Here is a 15,482-nt window from a genome sequence, read left to right as displayed (position 1 = left end):
TTATTTATACAAGAGAAATGAATACATTCGTTCAGTGACATGAGCATGTGTGTGTGTGTGTGTGTGTGTGTGTGTGTGTGTGTGTACGCGAGGTCAGAACTGCTTGTTCAACTTCTTACTATCGCTGTGGAAAGATTCAGATACAAATATCAGAACACGTTTCATAAAGAACAATCAGTTCTAAGCAATGAAAAGGTCATCATGCAGTATTCTATCATCAATAAACTTATATCACTAAAAGCTTATACTGACTACTCAGTACAATTTTCCATTGACAACAGTAGATCCTACAATAATAGTAGATACAGAGATATTTGTTTTGTAAACTCGAACACTAAAGCTTAACTTAATACTGCTTGAAGTCTAAATCCTGGTTAGGTTACAGTGTAGTGATATGCTCCAAACATTATCTATGCTGATTTCTAATTCTGCAATGATGCAGACTGCAAGAACAGGTTCAGCTGGCCACAAAAAGGCAGTTTAGAAATGTCCACACAGAAAAGCCTCCATGGACATCTAGTTTATCTCTCAGATAAACTCATCTCTAATCTAGCTCCTCCTGGTTCCTTCCAACAAAAGCACACATGATTAAAGATGATTGATTTATTGCAAATATACAACAAATCTTGATTTTGTCACCAGTAACACTGATGTTCAGAACTACAATAAAAGTCCGTTTTTAAAAGTGAATATTTGGCTCATTAAATCAAAAGCCAATCAGTTTAGATCTTTTGTAATGCTGCTGGATATTCCCAAAAAAAGGAATGCAACAAATCTGTCATTAGTCACGCACTCGGTGAGATTATGTGGGTATAAAACCCAAATCTGCATCTGCAGAAACACTTCCCTCTTTGTCTTACAGTGTAATGCATTAGTGATTTTCCACTCTATGGTCACATGCTTTATTCACTAAAATTAAATTGGTAACACTGCTCCTTTGATAAATGGGTTTTCAAAAACCTCTAGCTGTAACTCCTCCTGTCTACATACTTTTGCTAACAAACAGACATTTTCTGGTCTTCGGCAGATTCATTCTCCACATCTTTGGCTGTAGTTCAGCAGGTCACCTATTAACCAGACCGTTGGTGTTTAGCCTACCACCTACACTACAATAAAACTGAAATGGCTATTCAGTAGTGATGGCCTAATGAAGCTTTCTGAAGCGTTGAAGCTTGAGTTAAGTTTTCAATACAGTCTGCTTTGGTGCCATCATTTTGGCAAAAACATGAAACGCAGCTTGAATCTACAAGTTCAATGAACTGCCCGCTCTCAGAGCTCAGTTGGCAGGTTCTGTTTGATATAATGTGACCGTTCTGAGTGATCATTGAGCATGTATTTGTCACGGTTTGGCATGGCAGACCGTGGGGATATGGGGAATAAGGACGCGGTGCTCTGTGTATAAACAGTGCGTTTATTTCCAGTGATGGAAACAATAACAGTAAATCCCCGTGCTCTCCCGTGTCGTGTCTTCCCAAAAAGTCCGTGCTCCGTGTTCTCCACTCTCGTGTGTCCACACACACCCCGTGCCTGCTGCCCTCCGATGTTCCACGCTCCTCCTGAGGGGAAAATGTAGTGATGTGATGTTCTGTATCGAGGCTTCGAAGCTTGTGTCGAGTAATGGAGGGGGCGTTTCCGCGATACGCGTATCGAGGCTTTCTTCATTTATGGGAGGAGCTGAAAATGATGACGTCCGAAGCCTCGCTGCCCGGCTGTACCACGTGACTGGTTCATGAAGCGGTTCGAACTTTGCCGCGAGCTATGACAGCGATATAAACCCCTCAGACTTCATTCAAAATGCGGGTGTTTGATGGAGAGTTGCGGTTAGTGAGAGTTTGGAGACAGTTTGGAGGTTTATGAGCGTGAGGAGAGAAAGTCAGGAGAGAATGGAGCCAGCTAAGAAGAGGAGGATGTCCTCCCCTGTGTGGGAACATTTTGATCTTATTCCTCCCAACAAGGCATGTAAATTTCTACAGAAGATGTATTTTCATAATACTGATGGTGCAATACAATTTATGTTAAGCGGCTTTACTTTTGTACAAGGTGAAGTGTTTGCTATGTGCCAGGGAGCTGGGATATAACAACAACACCTCATCCATGCTTAGGCACTACAGAGCTTTGCATGAGAATAAGGGGAACACCGATTGTGGAGCAAGACCAGGTGAGCCATCAAATGTCATGATAATATAGCATGCCGTAATGTTACTAAATGATATAACAATATTATACAACTGTAATAAGTTACGTGTGTGATATTTATATTTGTGCTTTGTCTTTATTGTCTTTCCTCAGGAGAACAATCTCAAATAGATGAAGACCTGGTTAGCATGGTGATTGAGGACTCCCAGCCATTTAGCATTGTGGAGGACAAAGGATGTAAAAGATTTGTTAAATCATTAAATCCTAGCTATGTTCTCCCCACTAAAAGGTCATAAAAGCAGTGAAAATTTAGTTTTTACAGAATAAAATGTGAACAGGCAGGACTGAGGCCTCAGTGTGTAGCTGTCCATACCTCAACGTTACAAAAGCACAACCACTGTCCACACCCCAACCACACCTCACCTCACAGTAAATGATCGTTTCCATTTTAAGCATTTCCAAATAATCATTTTCCATACTGCCAGTATAAATATACTTTACACACTCCTTTTGTTGTTGACATTTACAGGCTGTGTGCAAAAGGCCACACTCTTCAAATTCATGCCAACTAATATTTTTACGTCCAGTAGGTGTCCTACTAGAGCAAATGAAGCTTCAAGAAGCTTTGCACTGGGGTGAACCAATGAAAAGCTTCAGTGCTTCATGAAGCTTCATCTGCCCATCACTAGGAAAATGACAGAGGCAGCCGTCAAGACACTCAGCTCCAGTAGGCATACACTCACAGACTTAACTAAGCAGAAGACTAACGTGGAGTCTCATCGAATGATCTCGCGTCCTAAGTAGCTCCCCCGACGAGCCCTGATCAGCGGCAGGTGTGTAGCTTCGGGTGTGGCCAGTCCCCTAGCCGGGCCACACCCACCAGGCCTGAAGGCGCCTGTAAACCAGTGTACATACACACCTGCACCCATACACACACACACACACTCACATCTACAAGCATGGAGAAGAGCAGCAGCAACACCAAAAATACATATAATATCACCAGTCCATGACTGCCCAGCGACCCAGGATCCTGACAGTATTTGATTGAACAATGATGTGATGTCCACTCGACTAATGAATCATTTTAAAGAAGAAACCTTCCTTGTTTGATCAGGTGTCATGCTGTGTTCTCCCTTTGCTTGATGACATTTGTAAAGATAACAGATAAATAAAACATTACATATATTACAGTACAAGACGCTGTTATAATAGGTTGGAGTAATGCTTGTGCTGTGAGGTCCTTGTAATTGTGACAGTTACATTTATATATAACATATTACAGCTTATTTAGTCTATTTCTTCTTTATGTTTGTGACCTGGGAGCAGAATTGCTTATGAACTTATAAACGTTCATAGAATTTATTTTTTAAATTCTAATTATAATCAGCTTCAATCTGAAGAAAAAGAAGGAAAATAAAATCTATTTCTATTTTCTGTTGCCTACATTGTAAAATACGTACAGTCAGGAGGGATTCAGCAGGCTGGGGTTGTAATGTCTGAGTGTGGGGAAACAAATCATAACAGAGCTCCAGTAGATTTTTTTAGTGTACAGGCTGTGATCAGCTGACCTGCTGCTCTCTGTGGATGTACACAGCTGAATTCAACCAGATGTGAGCAGATGTTTCATAAGCGTCCTGGCTGATTTCATCCTTTACACTGACTGTTTACGCTGTCTTTATATTAGACACTATACAGTTGGTGTGAAGGTGGAATTCAGTCAATGGATCTCAGCATCATCAGCTACAATGTATATGAATCTCTGCTACACTTGATGTAACCTAACTGTGACGATGAAGCCACAGCCACTGTGCACCAGTCACACACTGTTCTTTACTTTAAATCCATCACAGTGCAGCAAACTAACCTGTTTGTCCTGCACTAACCTGCAGAGGATTTTCATGCAGCCTTTAAGAAACTGTTATTTTACCTCAGTTTGTTTAGCAGCAGGTTTCACAACATGAAAAAACGTAATGTCACATGTACAGACCCAAGAGCTGATTTAAAAACATGACGACTTACATGTGAGCTTTACATTTCCAGTTTGTCAAAGACTCCTGATCATCCTTCCCTTTAAATCTAAGCTCTCTTCTTCCTCTCCTGTCTTTCTTATCTTTCTCCATCTCTGAGTGAGGTTAGCTCTTTCTTTTCTCTCCCTGTGAAATAAGCAGCTGGACCTTTTAGCTGGCAACACACTGTGAGACAAACTGCACACAAACAGTTTGTGTTCGCTGTTTGTTGAGCTGATAGAAACGTTGCTTCTGAAATTACTTGCCACTTAAAAAAAAGTCACTCCCTTTATGGTCGCACCTAAGGTGGGTGTCATCATCATAGCAGTGTAAATGTATGCTATGTCTTCTAATGATGCTGCCTAAGGGAAGCATGTATAATGTAAACAGAATTGGTCCGAGCACTGAACCCTGTGGAACTCCATAATTAACCTCAGTGTGTGAAGAGGACTCTCCATTTACATGTACAAACTGGAGTCTATTAGATAGATATGATACAAACCACTGCGTTTAATAACTACAGCACGCTTAATCACTGCAATAATTCATGTTTTCTATCACACACACACACACACACACACACTAATCTTATGAAACATTTTTAGTGTCAAATTGGTTTGCACAAGTTAGAATGATTACGTATAAGTGCATCCTTATATCTCTCACATAAATGAAAAATATAGTCTTCACTTAATTCAAAAACATCACAGGATTTGTAGTTCCACTTTGTGATAAAGGCACAGTGTATAACAGGTTCACGCAGATGAAAGCTTGCATCATGCGGGCCCTTGCAGCTATGTGGATAAGTCATAAATGCTGCCTTGTCTTTACTGGCATTGAATCCAACCTTTTCTAAGCACCTTTAGGCGACTGTTGCTGTTATTTGGCATTATATAAATAACATTGAATTGAATTTAAATGAATTTTCTCTAGCATGGATGTCAGGACTAATTGTTCCACTTCAAACTTTGAATGTTCCCACCAACAACTAAATCTCTTTGGACAGTTGTTTCTTTATTAGAGGGAATTAAATGGATCTTAAAACAGAAACACAGTTTTAGAGTAGTTTTTTGGGAGGTTATATCATTTTAAAAAGAAGTGACTCATCGCTTAGCAGAGCACTAGTGCCAACTCTGTAACTTCTTGCTGAAGTTGCTTGGGTTTCCCAAGTCCTTTGCAATAATGTCAATTACAGTTCATTATGGAGGGAAGATGTCTTGTTGCAAAGTTGGCATGCTACTACAAGCTAACACCTGAATTTAGTGATCTCTTTAGAATGACCCTGTAACTCACCTGCAACTAGGACGTCTTCTGTGTTTTCCCTGTATAATTGTAGGATTTTCACCATAGAATATAAAGTGCCTGAGGCAGCTGTTGTTGTGATTTGGTGCTATATAAATAAAATTGAATTGAATTCAAAGTAACAGACCCAACAGCACTTTTGAAATGGCCAGCTGGTTTACCAACTGGCAGCCTGGTAAACCAGTTGCACAGCCCTCCTGCCAATAGAATCAGGTTATAAGTTGATCCACAGTTGATTCATACTCCATGTGACCAGCCATCAGGCAATAATGAGCCCCCTGGAAAATTAATTCCCGAGGGCTTTTTGGCACCAACAACTGGGTGTGTTCTTCTCTAGTGCAACCGTCACGAATCATTTGGTACAATATGCCTCTAATAGTGATGTGTCGGTTGCGAACGAAACGGCTCTTAGAGCCGACTCTTTGTGAACGACGCCAGCCAGCTCCTTATCGCGAGCTGTGGGGTTTTTTTTTCTTTCTCTCACCCTCTCTCTCGCACTTTTTTCCCGCTTCACTCCACACGCGAGCCTTGTGCTTTGTGCTGGGCAGAGGGGGGAGGGGCGGTAGTTACACTCAGTAGCACAGGAACAGCTGGAACCACAATTTAAATAGTTAAAAGTTGAAATGTGAATAGTTGGTTTTTGTATTATATGATTTATTTATTACATTATATGTGGAGTGAATAAATAAAAGTATATTTATGGTGGCCCCTAGAGACAAAACACGTACAAAAGACAACAGAAGTGCTCCAGGATGCTAGGGGGCAGTGTTGAGCTTTTGTTACCTAAAGGCTACACAAGCCGGGAAGTACCAACGACCAGATTTGGTGTGTGGTAGTAACAGGTAAATGAACATTTTTTTGAATTATTTGAATATATATGAGTGCTTGTGTATAAATACACAAACAATACACATATGCTTTCAATTGTGTAATTTAAGTGATCTAGGTAGCTCTGTTTTGAAGTTCAGTTAACACTAGAAATGTGTTTTGGAGTTTGTACGTGCTTTGTCTCTAGGGGTCAACGCCGAAAGAGCCGGTTTTCTAAAAAGAGCCAGAAATCCCATCACTAGCTCCTAATCATTATAACATTATAACAAACAATTTGTGTTTGTTATAATGTTTGCTGAGCTGTGGGGACAGAATCCAGGGAGGCCCAGCATCTGAGCCTCCTTGGACAGCGGGGGCAGCAGCCACACTCCTCACTTGATCTCCACCTTTTTTTTTTTTTTTTTGCCTGATGAAGGAAAAGAAAAACAGAAGGGGAGAGGGACAGTGAGAAAGGAAACTTAAAAAGAGAAAGAAGAAAAACAAATCTCCTGGATCACCTGTTGAGAGAAAAAGAAGAGAAAACAAGCAAAACAACAGAGCAACATACTAAACACAACACCATCACGTTAATCTAGCTAAGTGTAAACAGCAGTAAATACTAAATATTGAATGTTGTTGTGTAGCAAGCAGGACCGACAGCGCACAATGTGCTTGGAAATAGCAGCCAATAGAGGTGTAGTTTATGTCTATGAACAGTGAACACCTGTGTGCACACCTGTGTGGATCAGCGCGCTTGTATTCAAAAGGTTTCCACATGTAACGGTCTGCTAGAGGATGTAGAGAGCCATAGCCCCGTCCCCCAGGGCATGAAGCAGGCATGGAGGAGATCCAGGCTCCAGACATCCAGAGGCCCCAGAGTACGAGAGCCCAAGGAGGACCACCGGAGGGGCATCCGTGCCACCCTCCTGGGAAGAGCTGAGGAGAGCCCCAGATGACGGGTCACCCCAGTAGCCACGGAGCAGCAGCCAGAGGGGGCTGCAGTGGCGTGCCCGTCGGCTCTGCCGGCAAGCCAGCTGTGCCAGAGTGAACCAAGCCGCAGGCCCAGAGGCCGGAGGCCCGAGGGCCCCCTTTGCCCCGGAAGAGGCCTGATCTCCACCTACAAGCTTCTGTGACAATAACTCTCTTGTAAACTGTCCTTTAATGTGTTAAAGTGGGAATTATTTTTATAATCTAATATTAGAGCCTACAGTGCACTGATGACATGATAGACTGTATCAAGTGATTTACACATGTTTGGTTATAAACCGATACCTGTTAAAAAGTTTACACAAACATGACATGTAAACGCATCGTGGAGTAGATAAGAATTCTACTTTCTGTTGCCACCCAAAACCTGTGCTGCAACTATTCCCAACACCACGCTTCAACATGGCCCCTTGACATGCAGTTTTCGTAAAGTCACAGTTTACTTTTCTGTCACATGCAATGATAAGGGGTCCCCCTTCTTAAAGATGGGAACCACCACGCCGGTCTGCCAGTCCAGAGGTATCATGCCAGATCTCCATGCATCCATGAAATCCAGGGACAGGAATGAAGGATGGGACCAGGTAATCTAAACACGAAGACAGACGAGAGAATCAGGACTAGGAAAACCACGAAAGAAACACGAGAGATACTTATAGAACCAGCCAACACTAACAAGAGTAGTTTAACGTTCCAGTGATGAGAAGCACTGAGCCACTGTTTTAAATGGTGGCCGGGAGTGGCAGGTTAGTGAGCCGCAGGTGTGTTGGCCAAGAGCGAGAGCCCACAATGAGCGCCACCCAGGCGAGGAGGAGACAGGAGAGAGAGACAGAAGAAATAAACCAGTCCAAAACCTCAAAACCAGGAGCAGAAGTCCAACAATAAGGTGAAAACAGTTCTGAAGGCCGGCCGTGTTCTGAGGAAACAGAGTCCAACACAAAAACAGTTTAGGAGGCCGGCCAAGTGACCAGGGGAAGGAACGAGGCAGATCAGGAGGCGGACTGGGAGGCAAGCAACGGGGACATAGCAGGTCTGGGGGCATTGCTTAATAAAAAGTAATTTTTCAATGCAGAGAGGTAAGTGGGATAGGTGACTGAAGAAGAGACACCCAGTGCATCATGGGAATCCCCGGCAGCCTACGCCTATTGCAGCATAACTAAGGGAGGATTTAGGGTCACCTGGTCCAGCCCTAACTATATGCTTTAGCAAAAAGGAAAGTTTGAAGCCTACTCTTGAAAGTAGAGATAGTGTCTGTCTCCTGAATCCAAACTGGAAGCTGGTTCCACAGAAGAGGGGCCTGAAAACTGAAGGCTCTGCCTCCCATTCTACTTTTAAATACTCTAGGAACAACAAGTAGGCCTGCAGTGTGAGAGCGAAGTGCTCTAATAGGGTGATATGGTACTACAAGGTCATTAAGATAAGATGGGGCCTGATTATTTAAGACCTTGTATGTGAGGAGCAGGATTTTGAATTCTGGATTTAACAGGAAGCCAAAACAGGAGAAATCTGCTCTCTCTTTCTAGTCCCTGTCAGTACTCTTGCTGCAGCATATTGGATTAACTGAAGGCTTTTCAGTGAGTTTTTAGGACTTCCTGATAATAATGAATTACAGTCGTCCAGCCTGGAAGTAATAAATGCATGAACTAGTTTTTCAGCGTCACTCTGAGACAGGATATTTCTAACTTTAGAGATGTTGCACAAATGGAAGAAAGCAGTCTTACATATTTGTTTAATATGTGCGTTGAAGGACATGTCCTGGTCAAAAATGACTCCAAGGTTCCTCACAGTGTTACTGGAGGCCAAGGTAATGCCATCCAGAGGAAGAATCTGCTTAGATACCATATTTCTAAGATTTTCAGGGCCGAGTACAATAACCTCAGTTTGATCTGAATTAAGAAGCAGAAAGTTAGCGGCCATCCAGGTCTTTATGTCTTTAAGACATTCCTGCAGTTTAACTCATTGGTGTGTGTTATCTGGCTTCATGCACAGATAGAGCTGGGTGTCATCTGCATAGCAGTGTAAATGTTTGCTATGTCTTCTAATGATGCTGCCTAAGGGAAGCATGTATAATGTAAACAGAATTGGTCCTAGCACTGAACCCTGTGGAACTCCATAATTAACCTCAGTGTGTGAAGAGGACTCTCCATTTACATGCACAAACTGGAGTCTATTAGATAGATATGATACAAACCACTGCAGCACAGTACCTGTAATACCTACAGCATGTTCTAATCGCTCTAATAGGATATTATGGTCGACAGTATCGAACGCTGCACTGAGGTCTAGCAGGACAAGCACAGAGATGAGTCCACTGTCAGAGGCCATAAGAAGATCATTTGTAACCTTCACTAAAGCTGTTTCTGTGCTGTGATGAGCTCTGAAACCTGACTGAAACTCTTCAAATAAGCCATTCCTCTGCAGATGATCTGTTAGCTGTTTGACAACTACTCTTTCAGGGATGTTTGATATAAAGGAAGGTTGGAGATTGGCCTATAATTAGCTAAGACTGCTGGGTCTAGAGATGCTTTTTGAGTAAAGGTTTAACTACAGCCAGCTTGAAGGCCTGTGGTACATAGCTGATTATTAGAGATAGTTGATCATATTTAAGATCGAAGCATTAATTAATGGCAGGACTTCTTTGAGCAGTTTTGTAGGAATGGGGTCTAAAAGACACGTTGATGGTTTGGAGGAAGTAATTATTGAAGTTAACTCAGAAAGATCAATTGGAGAAAAAGAGTCTAACTTAACATCAATGGTACTAAGAGTAGCTGTAGATAATATTACATCTGTGGGATGATTACTGGTAATTTTTTCTCTAATGATTAGAATTTTATTTGTGAAGAAGTTCATGAAGTCATTACTAGTTAACGTTAAAGGGATGGTTGGCTCAACAGAGCTCTGACTGTTTGTCAGCCTGGCTACAGAGCTGAAGAGAAACCTGGGGTTGTTCTTATTGTCTTCAATCAGTGATGAATAGTAAGATGTTCTGGCTTTGTGGAGGGCTTTCTTATAAAGCAGCAAACTATTTCTCCAGGCTAAATGATGATCCTCTAAATTTGTGACACGCCATTTCCTCTCCAGCTTACGAGTCATCTGCTTTAGGCGACGTGTTTGAGAATTATACCACGGAGTCAGGTACTTCTGATTTGAGGCCTTAGTTTTCACAGGAGCTACAGTATCCAGAGTCGTACGTAGTGAGGAGGTAAAATTATTAACAAGATAATTATTGTTTACATGAGATGAATTGCAGAATGGAGATAGAGACAAAATACTGTTAATCTGACTATCTGCAGGTTTTACACGCAGCTACTGTCCCTCCATTTACAAAGGCAGAGGCGTCACGGTGTGATTATTTTACATGTAGTTGTTTTTTTCCTGTGTAATAATATTCAACATTGCTGTCAATACATTTTTCAAAAATGCCTCTCTGTGCAAAATGGGTTTAAAAACATAAACAGCTGTGGGATCCTGTTTGTCTGTGATTTGAACCGGGGGAACAAATCGTGGCAGGATCAGCCTGATGTTATTTGTATCCCGCTGTAACTTTACTGTATAAAGAGCAAACATCTCCAAAATGTCAGGAGTAGTTAGTCATTACAACAAGTGTTTGTGAACTAAAAATCAAGAATGTGGGACCCTGTTTGTCCGTGATTTGAACAGCCCAGCGCTGCTCCCGATGCAGGGAAAACCAATCCTGCAGGGAGACCTACCTCGGCACTTGTGCAGGTGAAACCAAAGGGAAGATTTGCTTCACCATATTTTCTAGTCTTTGTCTTAGAATGAAGTTGGTTTGGAAACATATTCAGCGATGCTTCAAATCCTGCTTTGTGTTTCTGTGGGCGCCCCGTCCTAGCAGTGTCCAAGCATTTTGTTTTTTTTTCCCCCTTTTCATCCTGCGCCCCCTCTAGGGGGCGGGGCCCACACTTTGGGAAGGTCTGGTTATTTAAAAGGCTGGTGTGAAAAATTGCTGCCACACCTCCCCCTCGGCCTGTGCTTCGAGGTTTCTGGTAGTTAGAATGACTCGGTGGTGTTGATTCATTTAAACTAACATAATCATCCTGCTGCAACCAGGTTTCTGTAAGGCAGAGTAAATCGATTTGTTGATCAATTATTAAGTCATGTACTAACAGAGACTTGGAGGAGAGAGACCTAATATTTAATAATCCACATTTCACTGTTTTACTCTTTGGTTCAGATGTGGATACTGTACTGTTCTTTCTTTGTAATTGTTTATGTTTAAGTTGTTTGTTGCTGGTTTTTAGTTTGTTTTTTGTCTGTTTGGGAGCTGACACAGTCTCTATGGAGATGGGTTTTTGGGGGGTAGCAGGAGGAGAGAAGCTGCAGAGAGGCGTGTAAGACTGCAGCTCTGCTTCCTGGTCCCAACTCTGGATAGTCATATTTTGGGGGGTTTAATAAACTTGTCCATATTTCTAGAAATGAGAGCTGCTCCATCCAAAGTGGGATGGATGCCGTCTCTCCTAACAAGACCAGGTTTCCTCCAGAGGGTTTGCCAATTATCTATGAAGCCCACATCGTTTCTGGGACACCACTCAGACAGCCAGCAATTTAAGGAGAACATGCGGCTAAACATGTCACTCGTGGTCTGATTGGGGAGGGGACCAGAGAAAACTACAGAGTCCAACATTGTTTTGGCAAAGTTACACATGATTCAATATTGATTTTAGTGACTTCTTCCTGTCACTCGATCTCTTGGTGGCGCTGTCACTTGGTGTTCGCTCGCTCTGCGGTAGAGTATCACTTCCTGTTCCTGCTCAAACACAGTGGTGTTTCTGAGTAGCTTATTTGCTTAGCAATTTAATTAACAACTTTTAAATACATTCTTCTTTCATAGTATAATCTTCACGTGCTTCATCCGAAGCACACTTTCTGTGTACTCACTACCTAATTTATAGCCAAAGTATTCACTCACTGTCTCTGTACTGTTTCGCTAGCTTAGCTTAGCTCGTAGCCGACTCGTTAGCACCATGGCTACTTCACCTGTCCCTCCTGCACTTTCTTGCTCATTGTGTCAGATGTTTAGTTACTCCTCGGCCTCCTTTAGCAGTAATGATATCTGTAACAAATGTAGCATATTTGCAGCTCTGGAGGCCAGGATTACTGAATTGGAGACTCGGCTTCGCACCCTTCATTCACCCGTAGCTAGCCAGGCCCCTGTAGCTGGTGCAGCCGAAGATAGCGTAGGCCCCGCTAGCTGTTCCCCGGCAGACCCCAAGCAGCTGGGGAAAGAGGGCGGCTGGGTCACGGTGAGGAGGAAGCATAGTCCTAAACAGAAGCCCCAGGTACACCACCAACCCGTTCATGTGTCTAACCGTTTTTCCCCACTCGGTGACACACCCGCTGGGGGTCAAACTCTGGTAATTGGTGATTCTGTTCTCAGACATGTGAAGCTAGAGACACCGGCAACCATAGTCAATTGTCTTCCAGGGGCCAGAGCAGGCGACATTGAAGGAAATTTAAAACTGCTGGCTAAGGGTAAACGTAAATTCAGTAAAATCATAATTCACGTCGGCAGTAATGACACCCGGTTACGCCAATCGGAGGTCACTAAAATCAATATTGAATCAATGTGCAACTTTGCTAAAACAATGTCGGACTCTGTAGTTTTCTCTGGTCCCCTCCCCAATCAGACCAGGAGTGACATGTTTAGCCGCATGTTCTCCTTAAATTGCTGGCTGTCTGAGTGGTGTCCCAGAAACGATGTGGGCTTCATAGATAATTGGCAAACCTTCTGGAGGAAACCTGGTCTTGTTAGGAGAGACGGCATCCATCCCACTTTGGATGGAGCAGCTCTCATTTCTAGAAATATGGACAAATTTATTAAACCCCCCAAAATATGACTATCCAGAGTTGGGACCAGGAAGCAGAGTTGCAGTCTTACACGCCTCTCTGCAGCTTCTCTCCTCCTGCTACCCCCCCAAAAACCCATCTCCATAGAGACTGTGTCAGCTTCCAAAAAGACAAAAAACAAACTAAAAACCAGCAACAAACAACTTAAACATAAACAATTACAAAGAAAGAACAATACAGTATCCACATCTGAACCAAAGAGTAAAACAGTGAAATGTGGATTATTAAATATTAGGTCTCTCTCCTCCAAGTCTCTGTTAGTACATGACTTAATAATTGATCAACAAATTGATTTACTCTGCCTTACAGAAACCTGGTTGCTGCAGGATGATTATGTTAGTTTAAATGAATCAACACCCCCGAGTCATTCTAACTACCAGAAACCTCGAAGCACAGGCCGAGGGGGCGGTGTGGCAGCAATTTTTCACACCAGCCTATTAATTAATGAAAGACCAAGACAGACTTTTAATTCATTTGAAAGCCTGATGCTTAACATTGTCCACCCCAGCTGTGAAACTCAGAAACCAGTCTTACTTGTTATCATCTATCGTCCACCTGGGCCTTACACAGAGTTTCTGTCTGATTTCTCAGACTTTATATCTAATTTAGTTCTGAGCTCAAATAAAATAATTATTGTGGGTGATTTTAACATCCATGTAGATGCTAAAAATGACAGCCTCAACATGGCATTTAGTATGTTATTAGACTCAATTGGCTTCTCTCAAAATGTAAAAGAACCCACCCACCACTTTAATCACACTCTAGATCTTGTTTTAACAAATGGCATAGAAACTGAACATTTAACAGTGTTTCCTGAAAACCCTCTCCTGTCTGATCATTTCCTGATAACATTTACATTTACAATAATTGATTACACAGCGGTGGAGAGTAGATTTTATCACAGTAGATGTCTTTCTGAAAGCGCTGTAACTAAGTTTAAGAATATAATCCACCCACTGTTATCACCTTCAATGCCCTGTACCAACACAGAGCAGAGCAGCTATCTGAACGCTACCCCAACAGAGGTCGATTATCTTGTTAATAATTTCACCTCCTCACTACGTACGACTCTGGATACTGTAGCTCCAGTGAAAACTAAGGTCTCTAATCAGAAGTACCTGACTCCGTGGTATAATTCTCAAACACGTACCCTAAAGCAGATGACTCGTAATCTGGAGAGGAAATGGCGTGTCACAAATTTAGAGGATCATCATTTAGCCTGGAGAAATAGTTTGCTGCTTTATAAGAAAGCCCTCCGCAAAGCCAGAACATCTTACTATTCATCACTGATTGAAGAAAATAAGAACAACCCCAGGTTTCTCTTCAGCACTGTAGCCAGGCTGACAAACAGTCAGAGCTCTGTTGAGCCAACCATCCCTTTAACGTTAACTAGTAATGACTTCATGAACTTCTTCACAAATAAAATTTTTATCATTAGAGAAAAAATTACCAGTAATCATCCCACAGATGTAATATTATCTACAGCTACTCTTAGTACCATTGATGTTAAGTTAGACTCTTTTTCTCCAATTGATCTTTCTGAGTTAACTTCAATAATTACTTCCTCCAAACCATCAACGTGTCTTTTAGACCCCATTCCTACAAAACTGCTCAAAGAAGTCCTGCCATTAATTAATTCTTCGATCTTAAATATGATCAACCTATCTCTAATAATCGGCTATGTACCACAGGCCTTCAAGCTGGCTGTAGTTAAACCTTTACTCAAAAAGCATCTCTAGACCCAGCAGTCTTAGCTAATTATAGGCCAATCTCCAACCTTCCTTTATATCAAACATCCCTGAAAGAGTAGTTGTCAAACAGCTAACAGATCATCTGCAGAGGAATGGCTTATTTGAAGAGTTTCAGTCAGGTTTCAGAGCTCATCACAGCACAGAAACAGCTTTAGTGAAGGTTACAAATGATCTTCTTATGGCCTCTGACAGTGGACTCATCTCTGTGCTTGTCCTGCTAGACCTCAGTGCAGCGTTCGATACTGTCGACCATAATATCCTATTAGAGTGATTAGAACATGCTGTAGGTATTACAGGTACTGTGCTGCAGTGGTTTGTATCATATCTATCTAGTAGACTCCAATTTGTGCATGTAAATGGAGAGTCCTCTTCACACACTGAGGTTAATTATGGAGTTCCACAGGGTTCAGTGCTAGGACCGATTCTGTTTACATTATACATGCTTCCCTTAGGCAGCATCATTAGAAGACATAGCATACATTTACACTGCTATGCAGATGACACCCAGCTCTATCTGTCCATGAAGCCAGATAACACACACCAATGAGTTAAACTGCAGGAATGTCTTAAAGACATAAAGACCTGGATGGCCGCTAACTTTCTGCTTCTTAATTCAGATAAAACT

The sequence above is a fragment of the Perissodus microlepis genome, chromosome 23 (genome assembly GCF_051167445.1).
Source record: "Perissodus microlepis isolate ML-2025 ecotype Zambia chromosome 23, ASM5116744v1, whole genome shotgun sequence".
NCBI lineage: Eukaryota > Metazoa > Chordata > Actinopteri > Cichliformes > Cichlidae > Perissodus > Perissodus microlepis.
The sequence above is the reverse complement of the archived record's forward strand: the minus strand, read 5'-3'. Positions refer to the sequence as shown.